The 12,524-nt window shown below is 43.8% G+C and overlaps 1 pseudogene; it reads left to right on the top strand.

The window, feature by feature from the left end:
* Positions 1-494: 494 nt before the first annotated feature.
* LOC116974723 lies at positions 495-6,829 on the top strand (annotated as a pseudogene).
* The last annotated feature ends 5,695 nt before the right edge of the window (positions 6,830-12,524 follow it).

Raw genomic sequence — 12,524 nt, 5'->3', positions numbered from 1 at the left:
ATTTTTATTCATTATTACCCATAATTTGCCCAAGAACTGTTGTGTTATTGGTGAATTTAAAGATGGAGCTAGAACTGTGTCTGGCTATACAGTCATGGGTTTAGACTGTGTAGAGCAGGGGGGTGAGCACACATCCTTGAAGTGCTCTTGTGCTGATGGGTTTTGATTTGGAAGTGTTGTTGCCAATTTGTAACAATTATGTTCTGCTGATGAAGAAGTTGACGATTCATTGCAATGGAATGCAGAGATACAGTTCCTTGAGCTTGATAATCAATTTGGAGAGGATGACAGTGTTGAATGCCGAGTTGTAGTCCATGAACAACAGCCTTTCATACTGTATGTGTTTTTATTGTTCAAGTGGCCCAGTGTAGAGTGGAAACCCAGCAAGATTGTTTCCCCGTTGATCTATTGTGGCAAATTGTCATGTGGTCAGATTCTTGCTCAGGTAGAAGTTGATATGAGCCATAATCAACCTCTCATAGCACTTCATCACCATGGATGTTAGTGCTGGTCGGTGGTCCTTGAAGCATGTCACCTTACTCTTCTTGGGCACTCCTATTGATGCCACTTTAAAACAGGTGGCATCCTCAAACCTCATTAATAAGAGGTTGAAGATGTCCAGCCAGCCAGTTGGTCAAGCAGAATTTGAAAACGCGACCAAGCACTCCATCAGGTCCAGTTGGTTCCTGAGGTGTCACTCTGTTGAAGGGACTTCCGATGTCAGCCTTGGTGACTGAGATTGCAATACCAATTGGGGGCTATCAGGCCCCAAGAAGACACATCAAAACACTTTGAGCTCCTCTGGGAGCGATGCCTTGATCAATGCTGTAATTGCATTGCAGCATTTTGCTGACCCCAGCCCCTCTTGTACCATCTGCAAAAATGCACTTCCAACCTCTGCTGGATTTCCCTCAAGACATCAAAATTATGTTGAGTCATAAGCATCATATAACTAGCTGCAGATTGATACAGTGGATGTAGTCATTAGTGGTACTAGCTTTCGTTTTGAAGGAAGTGATGGCGTGCAACTCTGCCACAGCCGTCGAACATCTGTCTCATCCTCAAGTTTAGAGCAAATGTCCCTTTTAGACTTTTTAATGGCCTTCTGAAGGTCGTATTTGGACCCCATAAATCTGTGTCCCAGTCTTGAATGGGTGAGATCTGGTCCTCACAAGATTGCAGATCTCCTGGTTCATTCGTTTGATGGGTGTGACTTCACTCCCATGATTTTGCTGTCCAGTTGGAGAAATCAACTATCTTCTGTGACCAAAGATCTCAAAAAACAGCAGGAAATGTTGTGTTGGTGATTATGTAAAACATTATGATAGGAAATAGAGGTTTGCAGTTTAAATTATCCACACATGGCATTTTGTTATTCATTTATATGTCTAGTAGGAAAGAAATACTTAATCAGTCCTCACTCAAACAATAATCCTCTTTGGGCAAAGGAAGAAGATGCTGATTAGATACATAATAAATTATGAGAATTCCTATTTAGATTCATGTGAACTGCAACTGCAACAAATTATGGTGATCAAGAAAGACTTCCGGTGAGTTTAGTAAACATGGTTTCCAAGAAAATATAGAAACCAAGAACTGCAGATGCAGGTTAATACACAAAGGACACAGAGTACTGGACTAACACAGCAAGTTAGGCAACATCTCTGGGTTGAGACCCTTCTTCAGACTGTCGCTGACAATCTCACGGACACTTCAGACTGACCCTGATTGCCGGGTCTCAGCCCAAAATGTAACCTAACCATGTTCTCCAGAGATGCTGCCAGACCTACTAAGTTACCAGCACTTTGTGGCCTTACAAGAAAATATGTCCATTGCTCCTTGTCAGCGAGGACTCCTGTGAGTGGGTTGCTGATTTACCTCAAGTGAATTCATCAAAGCCATGCAAAGTTGAAACATTTTAAGGGCATGTCCCACTTATACGATTTTTTCGGCGACTGCCGGCACCCGTCATAGTCGCAGCAGGTGGCTGAATATTTTCAACATGCTGAAAATCCAGCTGCGGCCAGAAAAAGGTACGACTCTTTGGGCGACTACTCACGACCATACAGGCATCACCCCATGACATGTCGCGGGGTGATGCCTGTATGGTCGTGAATAGTCACCCAAAGAGTCGTATATTTTTCTGGTCGGCGCTGGATTTTCGACATGTTGAAAATTTCCGGCCACTTGCTGCAACTAAGACGTCGCCAAAAAAATTGCAATATGCAAGTGGGACAGGCCCTCATACTGTTGCTGTGAAGGGCACAGTACGATATCACATGTTATGGATAATTGCATTGCAAATCAACAAATGTGCACTTCCAAAGTGCTGGATTTCCCTTAAGAGATCAAATTGAAGTTGAGTCATAACTATCCCGATAACTAGCTGCATGGTGATAATAGTTGGTGGTAATAGTTGGTGGTAATAGTTGGTGGTAATAGTTGGTAATAGTTATCTGGACTTCGAAGGAATTGAATCACTTGGTTTGGTGGTAATTGAATTGATATTTTGTGGATACCTAAATTCAACAGAATACAATTTCTGTGCCATCAATCACACCCTGGACCTTAGGTAAACTAGAAATTCCATTCATCCGTATAACCTTATTTGAATACTACCTTACATTAATTACAAAAACATATGCATTTGTGCTGCTCTTTTGAAAAGGACATCACTTGACTGGCACATTTTCTCTAGATGATCTTGCAGAAATAACCCAAATACCTTCAAGTAATCCTCCACTAGATAAGTAGAAGGTAATGATCAGAATGCAAGAAAATAAATACAGATAATTTTAAAGGGACATTTAATAGTAGCCTTTAAAATGATTAATATTTTAATATAAGAAATAAAGAATAGTCAGCAGCCAGAAATTACAAATTTAAGATAACTGGCAAGAGAAGGGAAGTAAAACTGGGAGAATATTATTAAAACAGTGAATTACTATGACTAAGAATCAATGCGTTAATAGATTCAGTTTAACTTTCAAAAGTTAAATGGATAAATTCTTGATCAACAAAACAAAAATTCACAGCATTGGAAAAATACAATGGAAGAATTGCAAACATAAGGGCCCATGCAAGTTTGTGCTATTTCTAAAAAACAATATCTTCATAAATTCCAAGATGAGAGTAGGTGCTCTGATATTAATTCTAACTACATGGAAGTACTCATGCGATCTATACATAGCTAAAACTTTGATCTTGTGCTCTTCCCGTTTGTGTAGTTTTTCTATTTGCGCAAACACGGTACACGATAGAGCTATGAGTTTTCGCCACCTTACTCACCATTCTCCTGTGCTCAAGTGCAACAACTTTTATTTTGGTTGATGGCATATTGTAAAAGTTATTAAGGTTTAAAAATCTTTAAAATCGCGCATGTGCAGATTGGTCTCCTCTCCTGTCAGTCGCTGCCACACAGATTGGTCTCCACGCTTGTCAGTCAGGAAGGGGCATCGCTGGGATGGCATCATCGCCGCACTGATTGGCCGCGTCCGCTGTCGTCGGATGGAGGTCACCACGGTGAAGGAGTGGCGGCGGCCGGCGGCGGCCGGCGACGCCCGACGAGCTGGGGCCGCTCTGTGCTATAGACAATAGACAGGAGTGCAGGAGTAGGTGCAGGAGTAGGCCATTCGACTCTTCGAGCCAGCACCACCATTTAATGTGATCAAGGCTGATCATCCACATTCAGTACCTCGTTCCTGCCTTCCCCCCATATCCCCTGTGTCCGCTATCTTCAAGAACCCTATCTAGCTCTTTCTTTAAAATATCCAGAGAACCGGCCTCCACCGCCCCATGAGGTAGAGATTTCCACAGACTCACAACTCTCTGTGAGAAAAAGTGTTTCCTCGTCCCAGTTCTCAATGGCTTACCCATTATTCTTAAACTGTGACCCCTGGTTCTGGACTGCCCCAAGATCGGGAACATGTTTCCTGCCTCTAGTGTGTCCAAAACCTTAATAATCTTATATGTTTCAATAAGATTCCCTCTCATCCATCTAAATTCCAGAGTATACAGGCAGCATCGCTGGATAGAAGACAAAACGTCACCCATTCCTTCTCCCCAGAGATGCCGTCTGTCCCGCTGAGTTACTCCAGCATTTTATCTCTATCTTCAATTTAAACTAGCATCTGCCGTTCTTTCCTACACACATGTGTTAATACATTTGCAAAATTGATTTTAAATGCTTTGAAAATACAATGGTATATTCCAGTGGTCCCTAAAAAGTTTCAACTGTTTATACAGGTATATCAGAAAAAATACTAATGTATATGCATTACCTGATTTGCAAAGGTAAGTAATTAATGTAACTGCAAGGGCAGAAGCGCAGTGGGAATTTGGCTCGCTCTAAGGAGGAGATCGACCGGCACATCCACACCATCTACAGCGACACGTCAGGCAGCAGGAGCTGGGCCAGTGCAACATTCTGATAAAACCACCTCCACCCATCAAGGAGTTTGATAGTAGAGAGCCACTCCTGAAAGAGGTCCAGGACGTTGTAAAGAGAGCAAGATCTGGCTCAGCCCCTGGCCCGAGCAGAGTCCCCTACAGGGTCTACAAGAACTGCCCCTTGTTACTGAAACGGCTGTTGGAGATCCTGAAAGTCATCTGGAGGAGAGAGAAAGTGGCGCAGCAGTGGCGATTCGCTAAAGGAGTCTGGATCCCAAAGGACGAAGATTCCAAGAAGATCGATCAGTTCAGGATCATCTCCTTGTTAAGCATTGAAGGCAAGATCTTCTTCAGCATAGTGGCGAGGCGGCTGACCAAGTTCCTCTCCAGCAATGGCTACATCAACAGCTCAGTGCAAAAGGGAGGCTTTTCTGGAGTGCCAGGGTGTCTAGTGCACACTGGAGTGGTGACCCAGATCACCAGAGAAGCCAGGGAAAACAAGGGATACCTGGCAGTGCTCTGGCATGACCTGGCCAACGCCTACGGCTCCATCCCGCACAAGCTGATCCAGACAGTCATGGCCAAGCATCATGTGCCGGGCCAAGTGCCAGATCTCACCCTGGACTATTCCAACCAGTTCAGCATGAGGGTCTCATCAGGGTCAGTAACATCAGAGTGGCACAGACTGGAGGTTGGGATCATCACAGTCTGTACCATCTCAGTGACCCCTTTTGCCTTGATGATGAACATGATCGTCAAGTCTGCTGAGCCAGAGTGCCGGGGCCCTCGGACCAAGTCAGGAGTGCGCCAACCACCAATCAGGGCCTTCATGGACGACCTGACTGTCACCCCTGAGTCAGTGCAGGAGGCAGATGGATCCTGCAGGGGTTGGAGAAACTGATTGAATGGACAAGGATGAGGTTTAAACCAGGAAAACCAAGGTCACTGGTGCTGAAGAAGGGCAAAGTCATGGACAGGTTCCGCTTCAGCATCGAAGGGACACCAATCCCAACTGTCTCCGAATGGCCAATGAAGAATCTTGGCAAGGTGTTTAACAGTAGCCTGAAGGATACACCATCTGTCCAGGCAACCTGTCAGGAGCTGGAGAGTTGGTTGAGAGCAGTCGGGACTTCCAGGCAAGTTGAAGGCATGGATTTACCAGCATGGTATTCCGCCAAGGATATTCTGGCCACTGTTTGTCGACGAAGTCCCAATATCCATCGTAGAGAGATTCGAGAGGAAAGTCAGCAGCTTTCTCAGGAGGTGGCTGGGACTGCCCAGGAGCCTTAGCAGCATCGCCCTGTACGGAAATAACACCAAGCTCCAGCTGCCCCTGAAGTCCCTGGAGGAGGAGTTTAAGGTGACTCGGGCCAGAGAGGTGATGCTGTACAGGGACTCCAGCAACCCCAAGATGGCTCAGGCAGGGGTGGAGGTGAAAACTGGAAGGAAGTGGAGAGCCGACAAAGCCATGCTGGAAGCAGAGTCTCAGATACACCACAGAGTCCTGGTGAGAGCAGTGACTCGGGCAAGAGCTGGTCTGGGAATCTTACCAACTCGCCAGTTTGACAAGGCCAAGAGGAAGGAGAGGCGCAGGCTGGTCCAGGAGGAAGTGAGGGCAGTGGTGGAAGAGGAGAGGTGTACCAGAGCAGTTGGATTGAAGCAGCAGGGAGCCTGGACAAGGTGGGAGCAGGCCATGGACTGAGCTCTGGCAGGCTGAACCACACCACATCAAGTTCCTGCTCCAGGCAGTGTATGATGCCCTGCCCAGCCCATCGAACCTCTTCATCTGCGGCAAAGCGGAATCTCTGGATTGCCCGCAATGCTCAGGCAAGGGGACATTGGAACACATCCTGAGCTGCTGCCTAAAGGCTCTTGGGCAGGGCCGGTACATCTGGCAGCACGACCAGGTTCTTAAACCCATTGCAGAAGCCATCAGCGCAGGAATCAGCAGCTGCAGACGAGCACGGCCCACCACCCAGATGATCACCTTTGTGATGGCCGGAGTGCAGCTGCCAAGAACCACAGCAGCCAGGAATCAGTCAGGAATCCTCTGAAAGCGATGGACTGGCAGCTTTCTGTAGACCTGGTGAAACAGCTGAAGTTCCTTCAGCACATTGCCACAACCACTCTGACACCAGACTTCCTCCTGGTCTCAGAGGCGACCAAAAACACCGTCTTGTTGGAACTGACAGTGCCGTGGGAGGACCATCAGGAGGAGGCCCACGAGAGGAAGATGACCAAGTAATAAGAGCTGGTCATAGACTGCCGTAAGCAGGGCTGGAAGGCAAGGTGTATGCCCATCGAGGTTGGCTGCAGAGGTTTTGCAGGGCCATCACTCTACAAAGCCTTGAGTGCACTGGGCATCAACGGAGTGGCGAGGAGAAGAGCCATCAAGAACAACACAGAGGCAGCGGAGAAGGCCTCGAGATGGCTCTGGATCAGGAGAGAAGGTCCATGGGGAGGAGTGAATGCCACCTGAACATAAGTCGTGGTCTGATCAACCACGGCTGGGTTGCCTGGGCGAGGGTGTCTGATGTTGAAAGACCCGAAAAAGCCAATGACCCCAGGTTACATCACTGATGATGTGTTCAGAAGCATCAATAGATGTATTTTTATCAATCAAACTATTACGCAATAGTCTCTACCCTATCACACCGTATACATTATGCAATGCTTTTTAAAACCTCAGTGAGGACAATTTTGCTGAATCATTTATGTACAGACTATTTGTATCATGTCCCTTTACTAACTCCTGAAGTCTTTAAGCTCTCCTTTAAAATATATGTTGGCTGTCCAATCTGAAGAGGCAGCATTTGTTATTCCATATCTACACTCTTTGTGGATTGCCTCATGCTGAAATATTCATGTTTTGAATTCTTGCTAAATCCTTGGATTTTCAGAGGTTCCTATGACACTAAGCACAGCTGAGTCAGCAAGGTTAGTAGATCACCTCTCCTGCATGTGATATTGTTCATCATGGAGTCATAGAGCTGTACAGGATGGATACAGGCCCTTCAGCCCGACTGATCCATGCTGGCCAAGTTTCTAAATGAGTTAATCCCACTTCCTGCACTCGCTCATATCCCTCAAAACCTTCCCTATCTACGTTCTTGTCTAAATGTATTTTATATATCATAATTGTACCCGGCTGCATCACTTCCTCTGGCAGTTCATTCCATATGAATCTGTGTGTAGAAGCAACCCATCAGATCCCTTTTGCATCTTTCCCCTCTCACCTTAAACCTATGCCTGTGCTTTCTAGCTTTAGTCTCCTCTACCCTGAGGAAAGGATTGTAGCTATTGATCTTTTCATTGCCTCTCATTGTTTTATACACCTCTGTAAGGTCCCTCTTAGTTTCTTACAGTCCAGGGAAAAATAATCTACCTATCCAGGCTCTTCTGATAACTCAAATCTTTGAGATCCAGTAACATCTTCATAACTCTCTTCTGCACTCTTTCCAGTTTATTTATATCCTCCTTATAGAAGGGTGTCCAGAACTGGACACCAGTTCTCCAAGTATAGCTTTACCAACATCTGTGATTAGCCCAACCCAACAAGATAGATTCCGACTAAAATCAGAAAAATACTGCAATAACTATTATTATTAATGAAACCCAGATCATAGGTGAAAAGAAGAAGAAATTACCATTGTGTTCAAACATTCTGAACGTTACGACAGGATACAAGATTTCAAACCATTCACAAAATGCTTTTCATAGCCTCAAGCATTCCAGTGTGCTTCACAGTTAGCTAAATGTTGTTTTTGTAATGTTGGAAATATATGTAATGCAGTTTTTGCACAGAACATACTCCGTAACTTGCAGTGTTTTCTCTGGAGCATCAGGGATTGAGGAGCGACCTCAGATGTATGACATTTTATGACAGAAGTATATAAAATTATAAGGCATAGATATTGTAGATAGTCAAAATGTTTTTCGCATGCTGGAAATGTTAGAAAACCAAAAAGCATTAAAGGTGAAAGAGGACGGGTTAAAGGAGATTATGCAAGGCAAAATTGCTGCACAGAGTGTGGTAGTTGTCTAGAATGTGCTACAAGGGGAGATGGTGAAAGCAAATATAAGAGGAACATTTAAGAATGAACAAGCAACAAATGGTGGAATATAGGCCATTTGGCATCATAGCTGGCGCAGAGCGATAAGGTCTGTTCCTGGGCTGTATTGTTCTATGTTCTATAAACAGTATTGACGTAAGTGGACAGATTTTATTTTAAAGTTGGTTAACGTTGAGGAGCTTCCTATCTATAAACACATTGGGATTACATGTGCAGCATCTCATGAAGAAGCCCCACCACCATCTTCTGTAACACATTTAGGGATGGCTTTGCCAGCAAATCCCAAATCCTGACATTTAAACTGATATATTCAGAAAAATCCTCTGAGGAGAGCTAGGCAAAGTTTTAAATTAATACTTTTCCTCAACATTTACCATATAGGAGGTCATGGAATGCAATGAGTTCAGGGAAGAAAACAACAATATATTGAAGCAATTCAATATTATGTAGGAGGAGGTGGTCTCAAAGCACATACAGTTGGATAAATCCCTGGGGCTTGATCAGATGAATTTTGGGAGGCAAGGGCAGAGAGTTTTGTACCCTTTCTAACCGAGGGTGCGATACTAGAAAAGTGGAGGGTTGCAAGGACATGCCAGGGAGCAACAGGCTGATGGGAATTCTATTGGAAAATATTCTGAGGCATTAGATTTATTTGCTTATAGAAAGGAAAGGACTGATTAGGGATAATCAGCACAGCTCTGTTTTATGGGAGATCATGTTTCACTAATTTGATTGAGTGTTTTGAGAAAGTAACCTGGAGGATTGACTAGGCCAAACCAGTGGATGCTATCTACTTGGACTTGAGCAAGGCCTTTGACAATGTTCTATATGGTAGGCTGGTCCAGTAGGTTAGAATACGTCAGATCTCGGGTGAGATAGCCAATTTGATACAAAATTGGATTGGCTGTCGGAGGCTGAGGGCAGTAATGGAAGCTTTCTTTTCAGATTGGAGACCTATAACCAGAGGTGTTCCACAGAGATCTGTGCTGGGTCCTTTATAGTTCTTCATATACATTAAGAATTTGAAAGAGAATGGAGGTGATTAGTAAATTTGCAAAAGACACCCAAATTGGTTATATAGTGGAAGTGAAAAAGGTTGTCTAAGTTTCCCGGAACAACTGAGAAAGTTGGCACGGTAAAGGCAGTTGGAATTTAACTTGGACTAGTCTGGCTTGAGGATCTGATGTATAGGAAGAGGTTAGGCAGGCACCTTGAAGTACAGAAGGGTGTGGAGAGATAGCATACAGGTGTGTCAAATCATGAGGGGAATGTACAGGGTTAATGCACAGATCATTTATTCCTGGGGTGGGAGAATCAATAACAAGTAGGTTAAGGTGAGAAGAGAAAGATTTAATTGGAACTTGAGGGACAGCCTTTTCACACAGAGGGCGAGGGGTATATGGAATGAGCTACCAGAGGAAGTAGTTAAGACAGGGACAATAACAACATTTAAAAGGCATTTGCACAGGTACGTGGGTAGGAAAAGCTCAGAGGGATATGGGCCAAACATGGACAAATGGTGACTTGGACCAATGGGCCTGCTTCCGCGCTGAGTGATTTAATGACTCTCAGAGTTAAATGAAGCACTTTGGGAAATTAAATTCGGCCAGACAAACACAATGAATGACAACATGGGGTATGTTTTTGAATAGTGAGACCTTGAGGTAGAAGCACATAGTTCCTTGAAAGCAGTGACACATGTCCAGAAGAAGAAAACATGATGTGTTTGCCTTCAAAGGCTGAGGTTAAGTATAGGAAATAGGCAAGTCGTTACAGTTGGACAAATAGTCATTTAAGTCCTAATTGGAGAATTTTATGTAGCCATGCTTTAGAAAGGGTGAGATTAAGCTAGACGTGATGCAAAAAAGATTCACAAGAATGTTTCATGGACTGGAGGACATATGTTATAAGAAGAGCTTGGATAAGCAAAACTATTTTCTTGGAGCAAAGGAGGCTGAGGGTCGACCTTGCAAAGGGTTACATCATTCTGAGGGGAACAGATAGATAGTCATGTTATTTTTCCAAAGCTAGGGAGTTTCAATCTAGATGGCATAGATCAAATGTGATTAGCATAGATAAACATCTTTGTTGCCATAGATAAATTGGGTCAAAGGGCCTGTTTGTGTGCTGTATGACTCTAACTCTATGAATCAATGAATATTGAAATGAAACGTTTTACATGTGCTACTGGTATGCTGAATATATCCAGAATTTTCGATTTGGATTGGATTTAAGACTCTCCCATTTATTTGCCATCTTGTATGTCTTGCTGTCGTATCATATTACTGGATCCATATATTTTTCCCATTGCAAAGACATGCTATCCAATACACAGCAGATGTATTATCTGAAGAACTCTACTAGACATCGTAGGTGTGGGCAACGATGCCCTTGGTGAGGAGAAATCTACAATCTGTCTTTCCAACTCCCCCACCCCTCGCCCTTCCCGAGTACTATCCATGGTTTCTACTTTTCCGGCAAAAATATAATCTACCACCTGCTTACTACAAGCATGATAGATAAATTACTGATGTGACTGACATTCCAAAATGCCAACTGGAGAGACCCAAAGAACTCCAGGAGTATAGTGACCCTGGAAGGAACTGGCACATTGACCTTGCTCGATGCAATTTGTTGTTGGCTGTTACACTGATCTGAAATCTCTGTTCATTCTTTCCCTTGCCGTTTCTCTTTCTCCTAGTCCTCATGCATGTGTGACGTACTTTACGAGACGATACGATAAGATACAACTTTTTTCATCCCCGGAGTGAGATTGGTCTGCCGACAGTCACAACACACAAGGTACACAAAAACTTGAAATTAAAAGTGAAACAAAAAGAAAAAGACAAGCGACTGTTGGCTGGCTGCCATGTGCACAACGTCTTCAGCTGAACAAATGAACAAACCTACAAACAAACACAGACTTATCCCCTGAGCAGATGATTCTAAACTAGAGTGCCCCCATTTCTCCTGTGAGCAACCCAACAATCACTCTAATTTCAAATTGCCAAGAGCTTGCTTCTCATCCTACAGTTTCTAAGCCAGAATGTGATGGCAACACAGGCTGTGGTGAAAAAGTATTAATAGTTTTTGACAACATTATTTGCCTCCAAATTGTCCTACACTCATGAGACCGGCACTAAACAAACAGTAAGAGTGTTCTCTGCCTCAATAGATGTTTGGTAAATTTGGCAAGGTTGCTACCAGTATATTGGCAGTTCAACCTGACATATAATTCAGGTCTCACTATTGTCCTAATTATGAAGATAATAAGGTAATATAAGGATGCAAATTCACCTCATTGATTCAACATAAAAGGTTAAGTGTGTCAAAGATTCTGAATTGGAGAGGTTTATGTTGAGTGATAATCGTCTTCAAATAAAAAGCTCTGAAATTAGAGAATTGGTTAGACAAATTAAACATCCTAAAAGTTCAACAATATGATTTAACCTTGCTTGCATCATAGATACTCCATCTTGAAGCATCTGGAATTCATCGAAGAGTTTTAACTGTACCTACATTAACAATGCCGGGGAGCTCTACAGTAATTGGTTAGTGGTCTACAACTGCAGATAGAGTCAGAGGATCATAGAGTGATTCAGCGTGGAATAGGCCCTTCGGCCAAACACTGGTCGCCATGTCCCAATTACACTAGTCCCACCTGCCCATGTTTGGTCCATATCCCTCCAAATCTGTCGAATCCATGTACCTGTCTGTTTCTCAAATGTTGGGATAGTCCCTGCCTCAACTAACTCCTATGGCAGCTTGTTCTATATGCCCACCACCCTTTGTGTGAAAAAGTTACCCCTCAGATTCCTATTAAATATTTTCCCCTTCATCTCAAACATTTGTCCTCCGGTCCACGATTCACCTACTTTGGGCAAGAGACTCTGTGCATCTACCCAATCTATTCCACTCATGATTTTATACACCTCTATAAGATCACCTCATCCTCCTGCACTCCAAGGAATAGAGTACCAGCCTACTCAACCTCTCCCTATAGCTCAGACCCTCTAGTCGTGGCAACATCCTCATATATCTTCTCTGTACCCTTTCCAGCTT

This window comes from Amblyraja radiata, chromosome 6, assembly GCF_010909765.2.
Source record: "Amblyraja radiata isolate CabotCenter1 chromosome 6, sAmbRad1.1.pri, whole genome shotgun sequence".
NCBI lineage: Eukaryota > Metazoa > Chordata > Chondrichthyes > Rajiformes > Rajidae > Amblyraja > Amblyraja radiata.
Note: the sequence above shows the minus strand (reverse complement) of the source record. Positions and strands in the feature narration are given on the sequence as shown.